The 9,132-nt window shown below is 38.3% G+C and overlaps 1 long non-coding RNA gene across 1 annotated transcript; it reads right to left on the reverse strand.

Moving 5' to 3' along the window:
• Positions 1–2,605: 2,605 nt before the first annotated feature.
• Positions 2,606–8,000, reverse strand: LOC137097092 (uncharacterized). Its single transcript, XR_010909971.1, has 3 exons — positions 7,905–8,000; positions 6,712–6,794; positions 2,606–2,718 (listed from the first exon to the last, which is right to left on the reverse strand). It is a non-coding gene; the product is annotated as an uncharacterized lncRNA (long non-coding RNA).
• Between the last annotated feature and the right edge of the window lie 1,132 nt (positions 8,001–9,132).

The following is a 9,132-nucleotide window of genomic DNA, read 5'->3' on the forward strand; positions in this document are numbered from 1 at the left end:
GACAGAACTCAGATACATCTTTGAACATAGCACATTCATTACATATGCTTTGTGGTGATTGTTTGGTTTGTTTGAGAAAATAGGATTGGTGAATTTAATTATGAACTGAAATAGCAAAGACTGAAATAATATATAATGTTTGTATCCGATGATATTTTGCTTTTTTCTCCACAGGATGAAATTGATGTTTTGTCTGTCATGGTACTATGGGAAATATGACTTTGGTTGTGCTTTAAAATGGGATTTTGGCATGAATACAATTCATGTAGGTTATGTCAAATTTATTTATTTATTTAACTTAATATTTAAATGTAATGCATTGTGGACTAGTAGCCATATTTGACAACATATGTCCTCTCTTGGTCTTTTCTATATTATGTAGCATGATTCTAAGCAATTTTGGGGCCATAGGCCCCAATATGGTTCACTATGATATGCAATTTCATATATCCATTAAAATTGAGAACATATCCTCCTAGATATGAGGTTTGTACTATAATTAGTGTTTGCTCACATTAATCAGGCTAGTGTAGAAAAGTGAATCAATGAGCTACATTCTAAAAATGAAACTGAGTTATTTAACTGAGTTATTGGGTCAGGGATAGGAAAGAAAACAACCTTTGAAACTGGACTTGACTGGATATTTCCTCTAGGGCTCAGGGTCTGAGAAGCAGGCCAACATGTTAAGGCTTAACAAAAATAGACTGGTCTGAGATGACTCGTCCTTGACATGGTGGAAAGGAGTTAAGATTTCACTTGCTAGAACATATACCATACTAAGCAACCTGAGGCAGTTCAGAATTAAATAGCTAATAAAGTTTATTGTGACTTAGTGAGCAAATGGTAGGATTAGATCATGCAATGAGGACTATAATTTTAAAGAGTTGTAGAAGTAGATAAGATTGGAATAGTAGTAAAAAGTGAATTTTGTGGATGAATGCAAGCACCATTTTCTAGACACACAACTTTATTGTCAAATAATTTAATGTATTTTATGAAATTAGTATCACACCTTTTTCTAGTCATATCTTATTTTCAGAATGGAAATCCATATAACTCTTGGAAATGGTGCTTAACTGCACCATTATGATGAAGGAGTGACACAATCCAGTTTGAATAAAATGAGTTTAGACCTTGGGTTACTATACGTTTTTCGGGCTGTATGGCCATTCTCTCCTAATGTTTCACCTGCATCTGTGGTTGGCATCTTCAGGAATCTCTGAAAATGCCAGCCACAGATGCAGCCAAAAGAGTAGGAAATAATGCTTCTGGAACACTACCATACAGCATGAAAACTCAGAATAATTCAGTGATTCTGTCCATGAAAGTCTTTTACTAGTTTAGGCATGATAGCAATTTTAGCAGTTTTAATAACTATAGCTTCATAAAGTGTTTACTCATCCCCATTTTTATACACCTTGCTATTGTATCTGGATGAATGGTTCATAAACTTGTCCACCCCTCAATTTTTGAAGATTTTGGGACCATACATACATATTAGTACATTTACAGGTTATAGCCCAACAATACTGAAGGACATAAGATCTATTGCTTCTGGTATATGGCAGATCCAAAATCATTACATTTCTGGCACATGTCAGACCTAAAATCATTCTACTGGTGCATATCACTTTTGCCTGTGTTTTTCCAACATCCACCCCATTTTGTCTTATCTTTGTATATGAATTACTTCTAATCCATGAAGTAATTCATTTAAAGAAACATGCCAAAAGATTCTATATTCTGATCTGTGTATTTGTCCGGGAAAGGCGGAACAGAACAGTTCACACTGAATTTAAAAAGGTGAAATCCTTCAAGTATTCCTAGTATTATTTAACATAATATCATCATTAATAGTTTATCCAAATGTGAAGGCAATATATACATATCTGTTTTCAAGAATCACTGCTGGTTTTCAAGACACAATGCTTTTAACAGATACAAGGCACATTCTGAAATTAATATTCATTCTTGTCAGTCCTTCTTTTGTAGACAGATGTATTTCCACTCTTTTAGTCCATATAGTTTTTTGCAGACACCTTTCTCTTCATCAAAGCAACTATCAAGAAATACTTGCTACCTTGATATCATATCTTTTCCATGCTTCAGTGCTCCTGAAAAATAATGCATCCTCTCAACTCTTGATGTCTCTCATTGTGACAGCATTTTTCACTCAGAGATAACTAGTGTGCACTTTAACATGCAAAAGCAAGAAGCAAGCACTTTACGTCATTTTAAATATAGAGACATCCTGCCCAAATGCTGCAAACAGATTCCAGAGTACTTTGAGGGAAGGGACTGTGCATCAATCAAATGTAACATGGCAAGAAAACTAGGTCAAGGCAGACTAATTATACACACTCACAATATGTGGCCAAAACAGCCCCAAGTCTGCAACTGAACTTTCACATTGTGTTTGAGGGGGAAAAAACACTTCTTGCTTTCATTTCTTCTGAACTGCAAATCTAACTTTACAAGTTGAAGACCCTCAGGGAATCAAAGAAAGGGAAAGTAAAGATTAGTGCTGAGTGCTGACTGCTCAGGTTGCCATCTTGTAAAAAAAAAAAAGAAACTTCCCAATTTACCTCTGTTATTACCTTTTTTTTCTTCTTCTGCTGTTTTCCAACTGTTGAATTTTAGGTTGTAAACTCCTTGGGACTTTGATACCATGCCCACTGATGCCCTGCATGCATGAATCATCCCCATCTGCTCCTGGATCTGTTGTACAAGATAAGAAAGGACTTCTAAAGCAGGCTTGTTCAACCCATGGTCTATGAGCCATATGTGGCCCAGGATGGCTATGAATGCAGCCCAACACAAAATTGTAAACTTACTTTAAACATTATGTTTTGTCTGCATTTTTTGTAATTCTATTCCATGGTTTGCAAGCATGTAGATGACAATGAACCAGAATGGAATAATCTGAGTATGTTATGTCCACACATTTCAGAGTACTATCTTTAATTCATATTATAATTGCAAACTGTTTGGCCAGAAGAAACAAAAAAACTGTTAAAATTACCTAATGAAATTGAGAAGAAAAGAACTCTGTTGCAATGTTACGTAAAATGTATTGTGAAAAAGAATTAAAGTGTGTATTCTGCTCTATGCATAGAGCTGCCATGTACCGTACATTCTCCTTGTTTGTAAGCATTAGGGGTGTACAAAACACCAAAAATCCATTTTGTTTTGAAATATGAATTTTGTATGCCCCCTGTTTCATTTTGTAAGTGTTTCTAACCTATATTGAGAGGTCCATTTTGTTTCAAATTCAAAATTCCAAAATTTTGTTATTATTTTATTTTGTTATCCCATTCATTTCACCACAACATAATGAACACAACATAAGTATGGTATCAAGTTTCAGAAGGATTTGGATATCCACTGATTTTTTAGCCCCCCCCCCCCCCAATTTCAGCACCTTGGCCAATTCTCTCTCTCAGCCTCAGAGAACTTTGGGTTTTCCAATCTTTTCAGTGACTATCAAGATGAAACTTGCCAGTTGCCACACTTTTACTTCAGCAGTACTACCAAAATACAGGGTTAGTCAAAATGAATAGGCCAATTCATTCATTCATTCAATTCATTATTGGCCTATTCATTTTGACTAACCCTGTATGGCAAAGGAAAGGAACAGGTAGGTTGGTAAACTAGCATTATCAATTGACCCCAAAATATTTTTAATATGTCCCTGCAGAAGCACCATATCAAGGGATTGTCCTCCCAGAAAACAGAAAATAAAACAAACTCTGCAATTTGTAGAATTATACTTTTGAAGCAATAATATATTTTATTTTGGGAAAGGAAAGCTAAGAAAGAGGTTGGTAGTTGCAGTTGGTACTTGGTACTGCAATTGCCCCCAAAATATGGCAAAGGAAAGAAACAGGTTGGTTGGTAGACTAGAATTAAAATAAACTAGAAAATAAAGAAAGTGGTTTATAGAATTAATTAATTTTAAATTAAAGAAATCCAAAGGGGAAAAAATAGAAAAACTCCAAAATGCATCTTAAATGGAAAACCCCCACACATCCAAATAAAAATGATTCTAAAAGAATCCTAAGCTGTGGCAGCAGTAAACTGGTGGCTGGCTGATTGTAAAATGATCCTAAAAGGGTCCTAAAATGCTAGGCTAAAAAGCTATTGCATGCAAATTGAGCTCCTGTGCCACCTTCAATCTCCCTCCCAGATCCCACAATGGCAAGAGAGATAGTGTGGCTCCTACATTTAAGGGAAACACCAACAGTGCCTCCTCTCTTCCCCTCTCCCTCAGCCCCAGTAGGCTGAGGAGAGCATGTGACATAGCAATTTTGGCTGTGCCTCCCAGGAGAGTTTGCTTGCACTGGAAAACAAGCTGACTCATGAAAAGTTAACAAACTTCTTAAGAAAACTTCATAAACGAGTGATTTGATTTATTTATGTTTGGCGAGGATGCATCTCTCGCTTTGTAGATCGGGTCATAAGTACAGATTTGGCAAAACACTTATAATCCACACCTGACTTTTTGCACAGCTCCAATAAGCATGCATTGCTTCTATTTTATGGCAGTATGAAGCCCAAGACAATTATTTTTAATATCAATAATAATAATAATAATAATAATAATAACATCTATCTCCTCAAAGGGACTTGGGATGGCTTTAAAATTAAAACAGTGCCGTAAGTAAAATAAAAAGAAAGTCAAAATATCAGAAATAAAATAGAACACATCACAATAACACAACACAACATCATAAAAGCAATCCCTAGGCTGAACAGTAAAAATACTAATCTCAGAGGTCTAAGAGTTTGTGCAATAGTATCTGGATAGGGCTAAGGGAAAGTCCATTAGAAGTTAGGGCTGGAAGGGTAATGTCACTTGGCATAAAAATGGCAGGGCTATGGGGCACAGGGCAGAACTAAAGTGTAGAAGCTGTTGGTAAGTTACATTTAGGGGACAATTATCTGGTGAACTGTTTAGTCATAGGCACAGTGGAACATTCACATTTTTAGGTTCTTACAAAAGATGGACAGGGTATGTGCCAGTCTAATCACCCTAGAGAGAGAGTTCCAGAGCTGGAGACCACCACCGAGAAGGCCCTCCCCCTTGCAGTTGTCCCCACCAACTGGACCTGAGACAGAGCTGGAAGCGAGAGAAGGGCCTCTCCAGAAGATCTTAGAGCCTGCGCTGGTTTGTAGTAGATGCGAACATGAATATAAGCAGGTCCCAAACCTGGGTTGTTGTAGGTTTTTTCGGGCTATATGGCCATGTTCTAGAGGCATTCTCTCCTGATGTTTTGCCTCCATCTATGGAAAGCATCCTCAGAGGTAGTGAGATCCCAAACAATTTGGTTTTTACCAGAGTCATTCAAACAATGCCCCCAATAAAAATGAATTAATTAAGAACAAACTAAGATTTCCTTGGTTTGTTCTAAATTAATAAGATACCCTCTTAGATCTGGGCCTTCCTGAAAGACCTGGGTCTAATGGGGTATTCGACCTATGGGGACTCACTACTGGGAAAACCCATGAGTGAGAGTCTCCACTGGCATCCCACACCTTTTGGGCTCCTGGAGTCCTCCAGGACGACTTGAGCGGAGGCTTTATTTCAGCCAGGAACCTTTTAAAGTAAGTATTAGGGGCTAAATTGGGGGCTTGGGATCACTTCATGCTATCCCAATTTGCCTCAGGATGGTATGTAGCCACCACCCCCCAGCACAAACCTGGGTTTGGGTGGGTAGGTGTGAACTGGAACCTGTGCCAAAGTGGTTTGTTTAAACTCTCTTCAGCATGGGTTTTAGTCCTGTGTGGAGAAGTCCTGAGTTACGGGGTGGAGTGAGTGGCAGCTTCTATATCTCAGAATTTCCATTTTTCTTACTGGGAACTTTCAAAATGCTGCCCCTTTGCAGTTCAAAGAATCTTTGGGGGGCGGGGCAATTAGGACTGACAAACGCACTCTCCCACTATCTGATTTCTCTTGAAATCAAAAATTGGATTTAGTGGAAACAAAAACCTAAAAACATTGGAGCCCATCATTTACTGGGATGAGGAATTAGTGTTCTCCTATAGAATATTCCTTGACCCAATGTACTTCCTCATACTGTATTACAATATTTGAAAAATGAGCAAAAGTACATAATCCTCTTCCTCCAGTTTCTGTCAACTGTCCTCAATATTGTGTCAGTTTTTAGACAAATGAATATGTTTTGTTTCCACTGGACTGCTGGTTAAGATTATTCTTTCCTCCTGTCACTCTCAGTCTAGGAGTAGAATCATAGAATCACAGAATCATAGAGTTGGAAGAGACCTCATGGGCTACCCAGTCCAACCCCCTGCCAAGAAGCAGGGAAATTGCATTCAAAGCATCCCTGTTTAAAAGCCTCCAAAGAAGGAGCCTCCACCACAAATTAATGGTGTGGTGGAGGTACATCCATACTGGCAAATTAATGTACCTTGACAACAACACTTTAACTATCATGGATTGATGTTGTGGAAACATGGGAGTTGTAGTTTAGTAAGACATCAGCACTCTGTATCAGAGTAAACTGAAGAACTTGTAAAACTACAACTTCAATGTTTCCATAGCATTGAGACATGGCAGTTAAAGTGGTGTCAAACTGCATTAATTCTACAGTGAAAATGCATGTTAGGTCTCTCTTTCTCCAGTTTCAAATAAATCTTTTTTTCTATATATATATAGAAAATCCTCCAGATATTTATAAATACCAATCTTACCTGTTGGTGGGCCCATGCTTCAACTGACAAGTACAGGAGCCAACCTAGATAGCATCCGATTATTGTCTTAATGTTAATAGGACCTGAAACAATATTTTGAAAATATTCAAACGTAGTCTTTTTTACATGAAAATAATAATTATTTGTTTTCATAATATTATAATGTAATACATAATAAAATTAATATGACAGGAAATGTTCAAAAGTTAATTACATGATTCATTTTCCATTGCAGTAAAACTGCAGTTAGAACAGAAAGAAGCCATTGTGAACCCCAGTAATTTCTGGAACATCTTCTCGGGCTGCACACTGGGAATGTCTGGCCCACATTAAGTTTCACTAGTAGGTGAGAAGACTGTTTTCTCCAACAGAAGCTGGTATGAAGACAAATTGCAAGGGAGCCAATACTTTATTGAAATAAAAGGTGGGAGGGAGACTAGGGAATGGAGTTGTAATCAAAAGTAATAGGAAGAGAAGGTCAAATGTTTTAGTCATCCCCAGGAGCTGACATTCATATTTGCACTTCAGGAAAGAGCCTTTCTTGATAAGAAAAACAGAGAAGAAAGAGGACAAAACAAACACAGACTTGTCAATATTTTATAGGAGGTGTTGTTTCCCTGCAACCACACACACACATATATATCTGTATATTCATATGCACACAAGGAACCCTCTCTGTTTTGGGGGAAAGGACAGTATCATTTTTCTATTTTTTGCACAGTATTTTAATATATTATTTTATTATTTGTGGAAAAATCACTCTCTGCCGACAAACATCAGAATACAAAATTGACTGTGTTATCAATGAATAGATTCAAGAGATATTCAAATACAAGTTTAATCAGTCCTCTATGGATTCATATATTTTGCATAGACAGGATTACTCATTATTTTTACAACCTGCACTGTAAATGATGCTTCTGCACAAAAACATCACATGTGATACAATAATTCCCAAACCAGAGTCTTTGAAAATTAAGTATTGTGTTCTCCCAATGGAACAAAATTTGAAAAATTAATTGTCGCTTCCTTCAACAACAAGAATAAAACTAATGAATTGCAACCCAATTCCTTCTTGAAACATTTGAAAGCTCTATATGTAGACCAACGATGAAGACTGAGATGTTCAAGACTCTCTGCTAATCAAGTGTGGGACAACTGCCCAAGGTGAGGAGAACTATTTTGGAACATACCTTTCATACTCTCACATATTCATTCTTCACTCTTTCTCATTCTTACATGTTAATATATCCCATTCATACACCTTATGTGCACATGCATGGATATCACCTGAGAGAACACTTTTAATCTAACCTATAGTTGGATTGCTTTACCTTCACTTTTTCTGCTCAGCTAATCATCACCCAGGATGCTAACATAGGGACAAAGATCACAGAATTGCCTCATCATTTACCCCTTAACCCCTGAAATAACGAGACAGACAACAAACGTATGGATTCAAATTGGGCAACTTTTAACTTTACCTGAACTAAACTATGTGTCTAGGAACTTGGTGGCTAACCGAGGCAGCGTCCTCGGCCACTTAGTGTGTAATATCTGTGTGCCCTGGATCCCCAACTGGGCAACCTGAAGGTAAAAGTCTGGAGAAGCCTGTGTCCGATTATTGATATCAGCTTCTCTCTTTACTGTGCCAATTGATGTCCCCTCACCCATTTGGTGACTTCTAGGTGAGTGTTTGTTGTACAGTGACCCCCACCCTTAAGGGGTGCCTTGCGTATACCTCCATGTCTGTGTTTTCCTGATCTATTTATGCTAGCCTAGTTAAACCGGACCACCCCATCTAGCCCCTAAGAACAGTATAGGGTAGGCGAAAAAAACCCCCAGAACATGAGAGGCAAAAAATTCCTACCCGGCTCCAACGGGCAACCAAATATACTGTCCATGGGCGGGAGTGGTGGGTGGAAAGTCTTGACAAGACTGAGGTGAGGAGGCTGGCTCACGTGGTTAGCCAGCCCCCACCCCTCTTCCAGGATGTTCTAATGGAACTTCCCATTCTCCGCCTTCAGGGGGTGGGGCAAATCGCTCTCCCCACCAACTGTGTTGGTGTGGAGAGTCCCTTGCCCCTTAACCCCTGAAATAACGAGACAGACAACAAAGGTATGGATTCAAATTGGGCAACTTTTATTGAATGTTACCTATTTAACTTTACCTGAACTAAACTATGTGTCTAGGAACTTGGTGGCTAACCGAGGCAGCGTCCTCGGCCACTTAGTGTGTAATATCTGTGTGACCTGGATCCCCAACCGGGCAACCTGAAGGTAAAAGTCTGGAGAAGCCTGTGTCCAATTATTGATATCAGCTTCTCTCTTTACTGTGCCAATTGATGTCCCCTCACCCATTTGGTGACTTCTAGGTGAGTGTTTGTTGTACAGTGACCCCCACCCTTAAGGGGTGCCTTGC

Source organism: Anolis sagrei, chromosome 5 (assembly GCF_037176765.1).
Source record: "Anolis sagrei isolate rAnoSag1 chromosome 5, rAnoSag1.mat, whole genome shotgun sequence".
NCBI lineage: Eukaryota > Metazoa > Chordata > Lepidosauria > Squamata > Dactyloidae > Anolis > Anolis sagrei.